We start from the raw sequence: 14,098 nt of genomic DNA on the forward strand, positions 1-14,098 counted from the left end.
AAGGGCTCCGTTGGGAACAAAGGGCGTTGTGAGAAAACCGTTGCTTATTTTCAGCAGCAGAAATACAACCCTTTAAATACAAGATGACAGAACAATGACGAAGGGCATGCCGGGAGGAACTCATGCACTACAGAGGAAAGGGGGCGGGCACGTACAGTTCACATTCAAGCCACAAGTACTCTTCTTGGATATTACACAAACAAATCCTAACGTCTTGAAAGCATTGCAGCATGTTTGTGTCCCACTTCCCGTGGCTGCAGGACGACTGACACGAACGGACAAACACAATCTGTGGCGTTTAGCGTGACATAGTCTTGCAGGCATCGTGCTGTCTCACTGCAATACTATACCGCTGGAGGAAACAGTCCATCTGGCCATGAAACTCATTTGAACGTCTAGCTACAGCAACTAACAATATCATGATTTATTCAGGATGTGTGGAATCAGCACGTCCCGGAGACAGCTTCCGAAATCGTGAGCATTCTCTGGTGGTAGGGGCGTTCAAGATGGCGCTCAGGTGGGAGGTAAAGTTTAGTGGTTGGGGAGTTTTTTTGAGTTTTTCATGACCTGAATGTTAATTTTTGCTTTTTTTGACTACAGAAAAATAAGGACTTAACACTAGTTGTTTAAACTTCAGTTATAATTGAAAGAAAAAAAAACGATTTTTTTTAGGTCTAAAAAGTCCGATATGAGTAACACTGGGAAAAGAAAAGAGAGTGCTGGGTCTTCGAAGGAGAACTCTAAGATACCTCAATCGTATATGTATAGCACTACAAAAAAATCGATGGCAACTAAAGGGAAAAGTGAAGCAGCTGCAGGGGCAGCAAGAGGGCGGAGGCGCCGCGCGCCCGGCCGACGTGTTGGACCGGTGCGCTTTACGTGCTGAAATAAACACGCGACAGCCCCGAAATGTTTCCAGAGTGCTGTGCACTGAAGACTTGCCTGGTGCTCCTCCGTGCAGATTGTTTGTCCTCCTCCAGTGCGGGACGAGCCAACACAAGGGAGCGCATTCGCCAACATCCAGGCACGCAATGCGATTTGGAAAGCAGCTCCTTTCCAAAGAGTTGCACACGAACGATCCTTCAGTCCCGCTCGGGGGGCACGGAACCCCCGCCACACACAGCTTCAAGTAGCGAGTCAGGCGCCAGGGCTTTCGCTTACGGCCACACCACCCTGAACACGCCCGATCTCGTCTGATCTCGGAAGCTAAGCAGCGTCGGGCCTGGTTAGTACTTGGATGGGAGACTGCCTGGGAATACCAGGTGCTGTAAGCTTTTGCTCTCCCGGCCAGCAGGGGTCGCCGTTGGTGCCGTAGGCTTTGGGAGGAAAACCTGCAGGATGGAAAGGTGATCTATAGCCTCATCTCTAGAGATGTTTTGTTGCTGTGGCATGTGTGTGACCCATATTCCAAAAAAAAACCCCGTCTGTAAAACGAATATCGAAGCTGCCTCTAAATCTGCAAATGAAGATGAGTCGATAAACCACTCGTTTTTCGTATAACTAGACATATATTAATTTGTTACCGATTTCATTCATTGAGCACGGATACAATAGAGGTACAGCCATTCACTGTTTGACATGTCTGCACTGGTACAGAACCGAGCAATCAGAAAACGGGTGAAACTGTCTTTAGACTCAGCATACAGTACCGAGGCCCCCCATGACCAAATAAAGGCTAACCTCGATAATCAGCCTAAAGAACGCAGACTACAGCAAAACGACTGACTTTGAAAATGAATGAACGTCCGGAAGGAGTAGTGGAACTAGCTTGAGATGCTTCTCCGGACCCCTAACTAAAAGCCAGCGAGAACCAGCAGCGGCGTCCACTCCTGTCGAACCGGGATCCTTCCGCAGCCACGCAGCTCGTGGTGTCCTAACCCTCCCGTATCTGATTTTGGACCAAGCACATCAGGGGAGAGCGCGAACGCAGTCCCCCACTACCAGAAATTATGCAGTCGAGATTCCCCCATTTGGGGAATTCGCAGGGGTCAGCACAGCCGGAGTGCAATGGCCAAGGCTCGCCCTGGGTGAACCGATTTCGATTTTTCGATTTTTAAGAACTTTATTTTCTTTTCACATTAAAATACAGGACATCACAAATCAGAAAGATTTACATTAATATACATACTTAAAACAGTATATATGATCACAACTCATTACATTTTGACACGGTAACAGTTACATAGTAACAATTTCTTTTTTTCTGGTGCAAATCACATTCTTTACTTAAACATGATAATGTTTTTCACAGTCTCTTGAGATATTGACCTATGCTCTCTATTTCCCACAGATTTTCTGCTTCCTCCCTCCCTTCTCTCCACAGATCTCTGAGGTAATAGTTCTCTTGGGTGATGAACAGGGCCAGGCTACCTGCTGCCTTGACTGGGATCTCGATGCCTTTGAACAGCCCCATGTTCCTCTCTCTCCACAGGGCGTCTTTCCCACTGTTCACCACGGCCCAGATCCTGTCAAACACGTCAGGAGGAAGTTTGACAGGAGAGATGCCGTATATGACGAAAGCAGCGGTCAGGGTAAATTGGGGCGAGAGAGCCAGCAACCAATCTTCAAACTGAGCCCAGAAGGCCTTAGCAAAAAAACAGGACCACAGGAGATGGGTCACAGTCTCCTCCTCGCCGCAGCCCACCCTAACGCAGCGAGGGCTGGGGGTGAGGCCCCTACGGTACAAGAAAGTTCGTACCGGTAAGCACTGGTGGACGACACTCCAGGCTAAATCTCTGTGAATGTTGCACAGAAACTTAGAGGATGTGTGTTTCCACACCTTCCTTGTTTGGGCTGATGTTAAAATGCCCACAGGGGTCTGCCTATTATTCTTGGGTGCAACGAAATCTTCCAGTTTTTGGACGCTGACATCTCGGAGGGGAATATGGCCAATTGGGTGAGATCTTAGAAAACTTTAAACTGTCCCATAAATTGCAGGGCATGTGTCAGAGAGTGGGACGTCCAGCTTGGGTCTGACACCCCACACTCTGAACACCTCCCTACCTACCCAGAGCCTGGAAAAATAAGTCCAGGTACGCGCTGCAGGTACTGTTGCAAAGCCTCTCAGCACAGAGGCCAGGAAAATGCACAGCAGCTTCGTAGCAATATCTGGGACAGACTTCCCCCCTGAGGGTAGCGGCCTGTACATTATTTCCCTTCTGAAATAAGTATAGAACTGAATGTCCCTGACAATGTACTGTTAGTTTTAATTGAAGAACGGCATTTGTGTTCAAATATACCAGACAAGTTTATGTAACTGCTCATGCGACACTCAGTTGTAATTAGTCAAGAAATAAAGTCGAACAACAGCTGCGGGTTTGATTCTGAACGTATGAGATTGCAGCGCCTTTTACTTCCATTGACAAATGATAGAGATTCGAAGAGAGATCCTTCAGACCAGCAAGCAAACCCACGGCTATTTCGGTTTTCTATCTAGGCAACGTTGGTGTCTGCAATAGCGTACATGAAAGCGTGATGCAATTTCTGTGGCTACATTTGTTGCACGTCATGCACAGTAAGAGTGTTTCTAACACCAAATAAAAAGTCAACAATTAGCGATCACGCCTTCTCCTCAGTTAACCCACTGAAACCCTTGCTGTTAACAGTTCTTTACTGCGTGCTTTACCAGCACCTACATATCGTGTCGGTTCTTTCAGCTTTATTCATTAGGTTTTCAAAGGCATAAGCAGAGCACCAGAGGTGCGAAGGCAAAGTGTGTGGTTATCTGAAGAATTGATGTCCATGGCAGCAGGTCCAAGCGATTTCGCGTTGTTATAGTACCAGGAAAGGAGAAGCGGCTCTTCGCCTCTGCCGCGCAGGCACAAGGCGACATGCGGCAGACGCCGGAGTCGGCAGGTTTCGAACCTGCGCGGGGAGTCCCCAACGCATTTCGAGCCCATCGCCTTAACCACTCGACCACGACAAAAGCGAGCCCGCCGCCGCCGCATTCCTCCTATAATCAAACACGGACTGCGAGGTGGCTGCGGATACCTTTTTAAAGTTGCTCTCCGTTAAAAAAAAATACCTTTCACAAGATACGTGCCGGCAGACAGACGCACCTCAGAGGGTTTAAGGCTGGCTTCACGTTCAAATGATAAAGTCCCCCCGTCCGGATGTCAAAATGCAACTTTGGCAGACAGAACAAACATCAACAAACCACAAATGTGGACAAGGATTTTACAAGCTGCACCACACTGCACTTTCAAAAGCATTTACGTTCGTGTTAGACGCAGGACTTGCCTTTGATTTGCGCGCTTACGAACGCCATGGAAAACGAAACAAAACTAAAGCCCTCAGCTCCTGCACGTGATTATAATGGCGTTACGTGTCGAAGCAGTAATTTACGTCATCCTACCACTGCAACACGGGGAATAGAGAGAAATGAGCACACACTACGAATCGTCTCAATCACTCCCTAGAGTCGTAAGGCGCATTGAAGGGTGCACCCCCATCATTAATCGTTGCGCCTCTGTGAAAGGAAAGCTCTTGGGCAGTCTTTGAAACAGCTCGGATGAAACACTTGATTGCTTCCATGTGCATCTGGAGCCCACCCAGTGGGCAAAAGACGTATAATATACGTCTATTAAACGCATACCTTATACGTCTAAATGTGGTCTACAATTCGTCTAGAATGAAATTCTAATATACGTCTAAAGTTATACGTCAATTATACGTCTATGTTTAGACGTTCATTATACATATATGGTTGGAGTTCCGGATAACTTTAGAGGTCTATTATACGGATAACTTTAGAGGACTATTATACGTATATGGTTAGAGGTCTATTATACGTATAACTTTAGAGGTCTATTATACGTATATGGTTAGAGGTCTGTTATACGTATATGGTTAGAGGTCTATTATACGGATAACTTTAGAGGTCTATTATACGTATATGGGTAGAGGTCTATTATACATCAAAGATAGATTTTATAGGTGTAGAAACAAGTAAACCAAGCCAATGATTAGATTTAGAAATGTATTCTGAAAATACACATTCACACCTGAAACATATGTATTTCAAATTATACATTGTATACAATCAATCAACAATCAACATAATCATAAAAAACACAACTAGTCTTAAACTTCAGCTACAAATTCTGGTAACATGGCAATATACAGTATAGTAATGACAAACACAAAACTAATTACATTAACACACTAACTCAAAACCACATTTTGATTCAAATATACATTTTAAAATGTACAACTTTTATATTTCCAAGAAAAAAAAATATTACAATGGAAGTTAAGATGATTTTTTTCCACTATTTGCAAACCCTGTCTAATTGTCCTAACAGTTAGAACCAAAAACCTATTATTTTCAGTGTCCAGATCTCCTGGCCCCCTGCCTTGCATATGCATTCTTCAAGTAACACATTGCATGCTCCTTTATTTCTTTTTCTGTTGATGTAGGGTGGGACTTCAGCACCGCAGCTAGGAGAAAATTATATAATATTACTTCCCAAATAAATGATGATTAATATCTTCTTTAGTATAATCTAAAAAATGAAGGTTTACTAAGCTCAAAACTGAAATAAATGTATAAAATTTGGCTTGCATCATAGCAGTTGAGCAATAAAGTCTGTCCTAATTAAAGAGTACCCAAAGTTTGAAAGTACAACATAGAATAAGAATAGAGAAACGGCAAAACGATTTTGTGTCATCTTCCCCATTCACACTATTTTATGTGCCATTTTTTGCTTATTCACGTACTATTTTAATCAAAATAATATTAAGAAAGATCTGTATGTATTCAGATAGTATTATTATTGTTCATACTTACTCGTCAAAAGAGGATTGCTGAGATATTTGTGGATATACTTCTACGTTTGAAAAACGTGCCCAAAATGGTGACCAACGAATACTAGCAATGCATTGTGGTATATAACCAGAAAATATGCTGGGTTCGATATTTTCTCAACGTATGCGTTTATTAATGTTGTCGATATTATGGTTGAAATATAACATTGATAATACGTCGCGGCTATGTGCCCCCTGCTATGAGCTGATGTGCAATTTTAACGCATGTAGTTAGTAAGGATCGGTCACTGTTGTATGGTATTATATATAATGACATTATGGAATAGGATGGGGACAGGCCTGGCATCACGGGGGGAGGGGGGAATGTTGCCCCTTCAGTTTTGGGCAAAAAGATTTACCTAACTTAATTTGCGCCCTAAAAAAATAGTTGTACTTTGTCAATGGTCAGACAACACTAAATGACACGAACAGTCACTCAGTCTGTTTGATGGGCAGGAGGGCTATCCGTCCAGGAACTGCACATATCAGTGTCGTTATTGAGTGTCAACATTACGATCCTGTTTGCTCAGGTGGACCGATTCCTTGCAGTAGTTTATCATTATACTTAAAATCGTTATATAACTAGGACTAGTTATAGCAGTCTGTGCTTTCTGTTGGTTTTACAACATTTTTTCTTAACGATTCAGAACGTCCATGTAGCTGCAAAAATGAACGCTTATGGTACTTTTCGCTCCAGGCAATACTCTCCAGTGAGAGTGACGAAAAATGTGAAACTGAACTTCATCGCAAATACCAGATTGCTAGTCGATATCTTCTATCATGACGCACTAATCAATGGCATAGCTGCGAGATTTCATTTGGGTAGCTGCACCGTACAGCTCCGTTTCAACCGAAATATCACCCCCGCTCAGAATTTCAGACGCCCCCCTACAGATTTTTCCCCGGGCACCGCGCACTGATGGGGGACGGGGTTTCCAGGAAATGGTATCAACTTTTCTCAAGAAAATAGAAATAGAAACTCTATAGGCACTCAAACATTTTACTGTTTTTTTTCAGGCAGGTGGCAAGACCCCTCAGCAAAACCCTTGTATGTCAAGCTGTGGGCATTGATTCGTCGAATATACGTATATTCACGGCGAAAATACGGCTATACGTATATATACGTCGCCTCGACGTATAATCAACGTCGAATTGCAACCGTAAAATCGACGACATTAATAAATGCATATATAACATCGAAAACACATCTAACACTAGGAGTATACGGCACTCTGCACAGTGTACGAAGTAAATTATTTTCGCAGTAATTAATTTACACGTGTATAATAAATATAGTAAATATAATTAATTACTGCGAAAATAATTTACTTTGTACACTGTGCAGAGTGCTGTATACTCCTAGTGTTAGATGTGTTTTCGACGTTATATATGCGTTTATTAATATTTATTTCACAGTGTCGTGCACCTTTTCATTGCTCTCGCTTTCAGAGCCTCCGCACGGCACACGACTCGACATCAGGAAGCACATTGAAGTGAAAGCAGGGAGCGCTGCGACATGCACTGTGCAGATCCCGCCACACTAAGAGGTATATAAGCGTCAAAGGCAAGTCATTCCGAGTTGGTCGTTTGTGTTTTCCGTTCAGACGCGAAATGCTGAAATGATCTCTCGGCTCCTCGGTTGTCATTTCTGCTCCGTAAAGGAATCACAGCACGAGTCGGCTTCTAGCACGGTTGGTCGGGACACGATGCCGGGGGTCGGAGAGAGCGATGTCTTCCTCGTTAGTATAGGACCTGTCACGTGGACCTGTCACCTGTCCCCACCTGTCACGCGGGAGACCGGGGTACATCAGGACGCGCATTGAAGTGAAAGCAGGATGCGCTGCGACATGCACTGTGCAGATCCCGCCACACTAAGAGGTGAGTGGGTCTGTTCGATCACAGCACTAGGCGAATCCCCAATCCCCTTTTGTGCGTGGCGACAGAAGAAGTCTGGTCTGTTTCCGCCCGGTTTCGATCCGGGGATCTTTCGCGTGTGAGGCGAACGTGATAACCACTACACTACGGAAACTGTGGTCAGATGTGCCTAGCGGCCCAGCGCTGAGCTTCGCCAATGCGATTCAGCTGCTTCCAGTGCCTTTATTGGGGTGCGCTGATGGACCGTGCTCTCTCTCCAGAGACCAGCACGCCTGTCATGGACGGAGCAGGAAAGACGGCGCCACATTCTACAGCCCTCTCCACGCAATCGACGAAATCAGGCTACTGAAGTGGAGAAAATCGCCTCTCCAGAAAGTGCAAATATCATCTTGTATAAAACCTATTGCCGAAGGTCAGCCCTGTCTACCAGAGTGACCCTCCCACCTCCTGCAGCGATGGTCAGCTCGTCTCACACGCGAGAAGTTTCGGCTGGAAACAAGCGCCCCCTCTTCTCGCACGTTTTGCACGTTGAGTAGTTTTAATGCGGCTCCTTCGTACACAGTGCTGATCTTTTGGAAAGCAGGAGGCAAAATTGACACGTTCCTATACTGGGAGTCGAACCCGGGCCGGCTGGGTGAAAACCAGGAATCCTAACCGCTAGACCATATGGGAGTGCACAACCCTGCTGTTCCGGGCATCATGCAAGCAAACTACATAAATATGAGAAAACACGCAAGAGAGTTGTCACTCAGAGTGTCGAAGGGTCGATGTATACTGGGGCTCAGTTGAAATGCAACGTCAGGACTTTCCCGAATTATGTCACACGAAGAGAGCACAGCCTTTTCCGCCCTGCCACGTGTGTATCGGTAACTCGCCGTGATCGTATAGTGGTCAGTACTTTGCGTTGTGGCCGCAACAACCCCGGTTCGAATCCGGGTCACGGCAGAGTAGGGGCGTCTGCTTTGACTACTTGCACGAATGAAAGCAAAAAAAAGCCAATTGATGTGAACGAACGGCGCTTTACAGAGGAGTACTGCCTGACTGGATCGTTGATGAACGACAGAGACCACTCCGACCTCTTCTCGGGTTTCTTCAATGACTTACTAAGGATCTTCTTCACATTCGCCCATGCAGGGGAAGCCAGTTACACCAAAGCAAACGCAGGAAAGTGCAATTCAAGCAGAGACCAGGAGGGACTTGTTTACACCGAGAGTGGTCGGAGAATGGAACAATATGCCCAGCCCTGTTGCTGGAGCCGATTCTTGATGAGATCTTGGGCTCACTAAGAAGCCCCCGCTGGATGCTAATCTTTCTGTTGTTCTTGCAGGTCCTGCGCTGCTTTTGAGCCGACAGAGCTCGTCCTGATCTGTCGGCACAGCCCAATTGCAAATGATCGGCTCCGCATACAGAAGGAACGTGCGTTTGGTACAAGAGTGCATGAAGGCACCGGAAATACATTGGGAACAAATGACCGGTCGCTCAATACCTCTGTGAAGTACAGGAGCGTGCAAAATGAGGCTGTTTCCGCCCGGTCTCGAACCGGGGACCTTTCGCGTGTTAGGCGAACGTGATAGCCGCTACACCACGGAAACCTGCAGGGAATGCTGCTGGTGTCTCGCTTGCGTTTCGGGCTGAGAAAGGGACGCGTCACTTTAGGCAGGGGGCGCTGGAGTGAGGAACAAAGGGCGCGATGAAACAAAACACCGAAACCCGGGATCTTTAGATCTTCAGTCTAACGCTCTCCCAGCTGAGCTATTTCGGCGGTGCACAGAGCCCACAGCCACCTGCTCCAGCCTTCCTGTGTTGCGGCATGAGCGCACCAAGAGTAGCGGGAGAGTGTTGCAGGAACGTCACTCAGAAGGAAAGCCACCCAGGTGTGCCCTCTGAGCTCTGTCCAGCGCATCTTCCTCGCATGGACTCCTGCCTGCGACGGGCAGGAAACAATTAGCAAGAACAGAACAACACCCCATGGGTGTCTCATGACCACACCTTAGGTTGTGACACGTGCAGGTGTGAGGGGTTGCCGGGCTACTTTGGAGCAGAGCTTGGGCGGAGGGAGGGCGGGAAAGCAGACAAAGAGGTGACACCTCAAGGTCTGCACGATCACAGCTCTCCGCCGCCCCAGGCTTCCGCTCGATAAGCTGCTGGACACACCCGCCCCTCCTCAAACAGACCGTGGAAAAGCCCCCGAGTCGGAGGGCACTCTCTTCCTCCCAGGAGCTCTTGGACACAACGCACAGACAGGGTGCGGGGAGCCGCCGCCTGCAAACACGGCTCCAGGCAGGACTCCACTCCGTAGGAGCCGCAGAGCAGAGGAGATGGGGGCAGCTTAGCTCCTGTGCAGAGACCTGAGCTGCTGTTGCTGCAGACGCTGTCTTTTCTGCACTCGGGGTAGGAGTGAATGTTGAGTTGCCCTTAGAAATGAAGCAGAGTACTTCAACGGCACGGGTGTGTGTGTGTGCGTGCGCCCTGGTGATTCTGGGAGACAGATCGAACCTGGGCTAAAAGAGAGGAGGCTTAGCCCTCTTCCATTTGCTACTTCAAAGTTGTACAACCCATTTGTATCTGCTAGGCGGCGCAGTTGTCGTGCACAAAGAACGCTTTGAAAAGCGTCCAAAGCAAGTAATTCCGAGTTGGTCGTTTGTGTTTTCCGTTCAGACGCGAAATGCTGAAATGATCTCTCGGCTCCTCGGTTGTCATTTCTGCTCCGTAAAGGAATCACAGCACGCGTCGCCTTCCAGCATGCTGGGTCGGGACACGATGCCGGGGGTCGGAGCGTGTGATGTCTTCCTCGTTAGTATAGGACCTGTCACGTGGACCTGTCACCTGTCCCCACCTGTCACGCGGGAGACCGGGGTACATCAGGACGCGCATTGAAGTGAAAGCAGGATGCGCTGCGACATGCACTGTGCAGATCCCGCCACACTAAGAGGTGAGTGGGTCTGTTCGATCACAGCACTAAGCGAATCCCCAATCCCCTTTTGTGCGTGGCGACAGAAGAAGTCTGGTCTGTTTCTGCCCGGTTTCGATCCGGGGATCTTTCGCGTGTGAGGTGAACGTGATAACCACTACACTACGGAAACTGTGGTCAGATGTGCCCAGCGGCCCACTGCTACCAAGATGATCTCGGGTGCGCCGAGCTGGTACGGAACATATTGAACTGATCGACGGCGAATTGTCTCTCAGACAGGCTTTTCACCTCTAAGCTCCCTGACTGACAGTGATCAGCTAGGTAGTGAAACAGTCAGCTGCTTCTAAGCCTTAAACAGCTGCATCTCGGCGCTTCCACGGAGAGATGATTTGAAAGCCGAACATCACCCATTGGGAACACCTTACTATCACTAGTTTAAGAGACTCTTAAGGTCTTGCAGAGGTGCCTGTCTAATAGCATGCGCTTTGCAAGCTATAGGTGTTTAGGCTGAGGCAGAATGCCTGTTAACAAAATGTTTTTCTAAAGGTGTGTCCAAGTGGCTGCAAAAGGACAACACTCCTGGGGTGCTGTGGCTTAGTTGGTTAAAGCGCCTGTCTAGTAAACAGGAGATCCTGGGTTCGAATCCCAGTGGTGCCTTCTTTGTTCTGTCTTCTTGAACAGTACTGGTCATTATGGACAACCGCCTACAGCTAGACTTAATTAAACGCAAGTATTCATTTCCTGTCTTTAACGCGACTTGTTTTTCTTAAAATGGATGCAACTTGCAAAACATGAAATACAAACCTTGCTAATCAGCGCTAGCGGCTGGCAAAAAAAAAAAAGAAGTCAGCAATGTTTTTTTCTTTAACCTTAACCCTACTAATGGAGAAGAGTTAAACGACCTAGTCTATGCAGCTTAAACGGTGCGCACGTCGGGTTCTTAGCTGGTAAATCACGCTCACCCCAGTCCTTAATCTTTTAAAGAGGATACAAAATTGAACCTAGTCGCCACATCACATACATCCTGTTCAATGATAAAAAGGTAACATCTATCCTCGCTCCAGACTAAATCTCACGTTGAGGGCATATTTTTTTTCACTTTACCGTGAGTCGGGCTCGGCTGCACAGAGGAGAGAGCAGAGCAATGAGGTCACGGGGACAGGGGAGTCACACGCTGGCGGTTTGAATACGCGGAAGATCACTGAGGGATCCACAGTATATGGACCCTCCGTGCGCCATCAGTCCGCACTCCGGACTCTGAATCCTGCCATCCGAGTTAAGATCTCGGCGGAACCTGAAGCACAGTTCCTTCTTAAAACGTAATCTGGTGAGCATTTCTAGAATCGTACTTGTATAGATGCAACCTTTAATGTGTTGCTAGGTTAAAATTGATGACTTCTTGTATTTCAGTAGGCAACTGCCCTCTTGATTTCGGATTTAATTTCTTTATTACAGGGGCGCTTTTATGATGACAGAGTCATGTTCAGGTACTTTGCTTGATGGAGGAAGCTCATTTTGGACTCTGTGATCTGCTCACCTGGAAAGGTCTGCTGTACTACTACAAGAGAGAAGTAGAGTCTGGAAGAAGGGACAATTTTATGATGCTTTGGAAGGTAATGTTTTTTTTTTCTTTGAAATCGAAATGAATCAGAATAGCAGTGCAAAAGACAAACTCTTGGTTTGGTTTAAAGAGATATGGTTTTAAAACAGACAACATGTAGAAAACAGGTGTTTCTCACTTTTGGAAAAGAATGGACCGGGGGTAATATTTTACTAGTTGCAGGGCTGAGCTCACTGGGTTACAGTCCTGCAGTGTCACACCAGGTCCAGTGGCGCAATGGATAACGCGTCTGATTACGAATCAGGAGATTGTAGGTTCGACTCCTACCTGGCTCAGGTCATTTTTAAACGCATCGGGCTGCTCCCTAAGTAGTCTGTGCTACTTACTGCATTGTAATTGCACCCAGTAAGATATTTCCTTCATGTAAATAAACTGCACCTGACAGCTTTAGAAAAACACCTGGGCTCAGTACGGTGCTGAGAACTCAGCGTTGCTGTTCTAATTAGCACGCACTGCATCGGCTATGAACCCGAACTTTTCAATTATTCCGATCAGTAAGTCAACACGTAGTCCACATGAAAGGAAGAAATATTCTCTTGTCTGTCTCTTGTTTTTATAGAACTGAATGTCCCTGACAATGTACTGTTAGTTTTAATTGAAGAACGGCATTTGTGTTCAAATATACCAGACAAGTTTACGTAACTGCTCGTGCGACACTCAGTTGTAATTAGTCAAGAAATAAAGTCGAACAACAGCTGCGGGTTTGATTCTGAACGTACAGATGCAGCCATTCAAAATGGGTGAGGTATTTCGCGGCATACCGCGACACGCCCACCGGGGTATCACGCGGTTCACGTGTGTCACGTGACTAACTATCCGGCGTCGCCTTGTAAAACCGCCAGGGGGAGCTTAACCTCTCATGTACAGCATTTGAGCCTTTAATTTTGAACTGTGTATTACAGCATGTTAATCATCAGTCATTAAAATGTTGGTATATTTTATGAAAGCAAGATTGCTCAGTTGGACAAAACCAACTGAGCTGTGCATCACACAGCTGCCAGCGCACCTCACCGTGCCAGGCCACCACTGCGTCACATAGCTGCAAGCGCACCTCACCGTGCCAGGCCACCACTGCATCATACAGCTGCCAGGGCACCTCACCGTGCCAGGCCACCACTGCGTCACAACACACAGCTGCCAGTGCACCTCTACATACCCGACCACCACTGCATCACACAGCTGCCAGCGCACCTCACCGTGCCAGGCCACCACTGCGTCACAACACACAGCTGCCAGTGCACCTCTACATACCCGACCACCACTGCATCACACAGCTGCCAGCGCACCTCACCGTGCCAGGCCACCACTGCGTCACAACACACAGCTGCCAGTGCACCTCTACATACCCGACCACCACTGCATCACACAGCTGCCAGCGCACCTCACCGTGCCAGGCCACCACTGCGTCACAACACACAGCTGCCAGTGCACCTCTACATACCCGACCACCACTGCATCACACAGCTGCCAGCGCACCTCACCGTGCCAGGCCACCACTGCGTCACAACACACAGCTGCCAGTGCACCTCTACATACCCGACCACCACTGCATCACACAGCTGCCAGCGCACCTCACCGTGCCAGGCCACCACTGCGTCACAACACACAGCTGCCAGTGCACCTCTACATACCCGACCACCACTGCATCACACAGCTGCCAGCGCACCTCACCGTGCCAGGCCACCACTGCGTCACAACACACAGCTGCCAGTGCACCTCTACATACCCGACCACCACTGCATCACACAGCTGCCAGCGCACCTCACCGTGCCAGCCCACCACTGCGTCACAACACACAGCTGCCAGTGCACCTCTACATACCCGACCACCACTGCATCACACAGCTGCCAGCGCACCTCACCGTGCCAGGCCACCACTGCGTCACA

The 14,098-nt window shown here is 47.6% G+C and overlaps 6 non-coding genes across 6 annotated transcripts; 4 read left to right on the plus strand and 2 right to left on the minus strand.

The window, feature by feature from the left end:
- Positions 1-1,155: 1,155 nt before the first annotated feature.
- Positions 1,156-1,274, plus strand: LOC148642607 (5S ribosomal RNA). The gene has a single exon (XR_015929172.1). It is a non-coding gene; the product is annotated as a 5S ribosomal RNA (ribosomal RNA).
- A 635-nt stretch (positions 1,275-1,909) lies between these two features.
- Positions 1,910-2,069, minus strand: LOC148642608 (U1 spliceosomal RNA). The gene has a single exon (XR_015929147.1). It is a non-coding gene; the product is annotated as a U1 spliceosomal RNA (small nuclear RNA).
- A 6,484-nt stretch (positions 2,070-8,553) lies between these two features.
- trnah-gug (transfer RNA histidin (anticodon GUG)) lies at positions 8,554-8,625 on the plus strand. Its single transcript has one exon. It is a non-coding gene; the product is annotated as a tRNA-His (tRNA).
- Positions 8,626-9,199: 574 nt separating this feature from the next.
- trnav-aac (transfer RNA valine (anticodon AAC)) lies at positions 9,200-9,272 on the minus strand. The gene has a single exon. It is a non-coding gene; the product is annotated as a tRNA-Val (tRNA).
- A 1,902-nt stretch (positions 9,273-11,174) lies between these two features.
- Positions 11,175-11,248, plus strand: trnat-agu (transfer RNA threonine (anticodon AGU)). Its single transcript has one exon. It is a non-coding gene; the product is annotated as a tRNA-Thr (tRNA).
- Positions 11,249-12,414: 1,166 nt separating this feature from the next.
- trnar-acg (transfer RNA arginine (anticodon ACG)) lies at positions 12,415-12,487 on the plus strand. Its single transcript has one exon. It is a non-coding gene; the product is annotated as a tRNA-Arg (tRNA).
- The last annotated feature ends 1,611 nt before the right edge of the window (positions 12,488-14,098 follow it).

This window comes from Lepisosteus platostomus, chromosome 22 (assembly GCF_059453375.1).
Source record: "Lepisosteus platostomus isolate fLepPlt1 chromosome 22, fLepPlt1.hap1, whole genome shotgun sequence".
Classification (NCBI taxonomy): domain Eukaryota; kingdom Metazoa; phylum Chordata; class Actinopteri; order Semionotiformes; family Lepisosteidae; genus Lepisosteus; species Lepisosteus platostomus.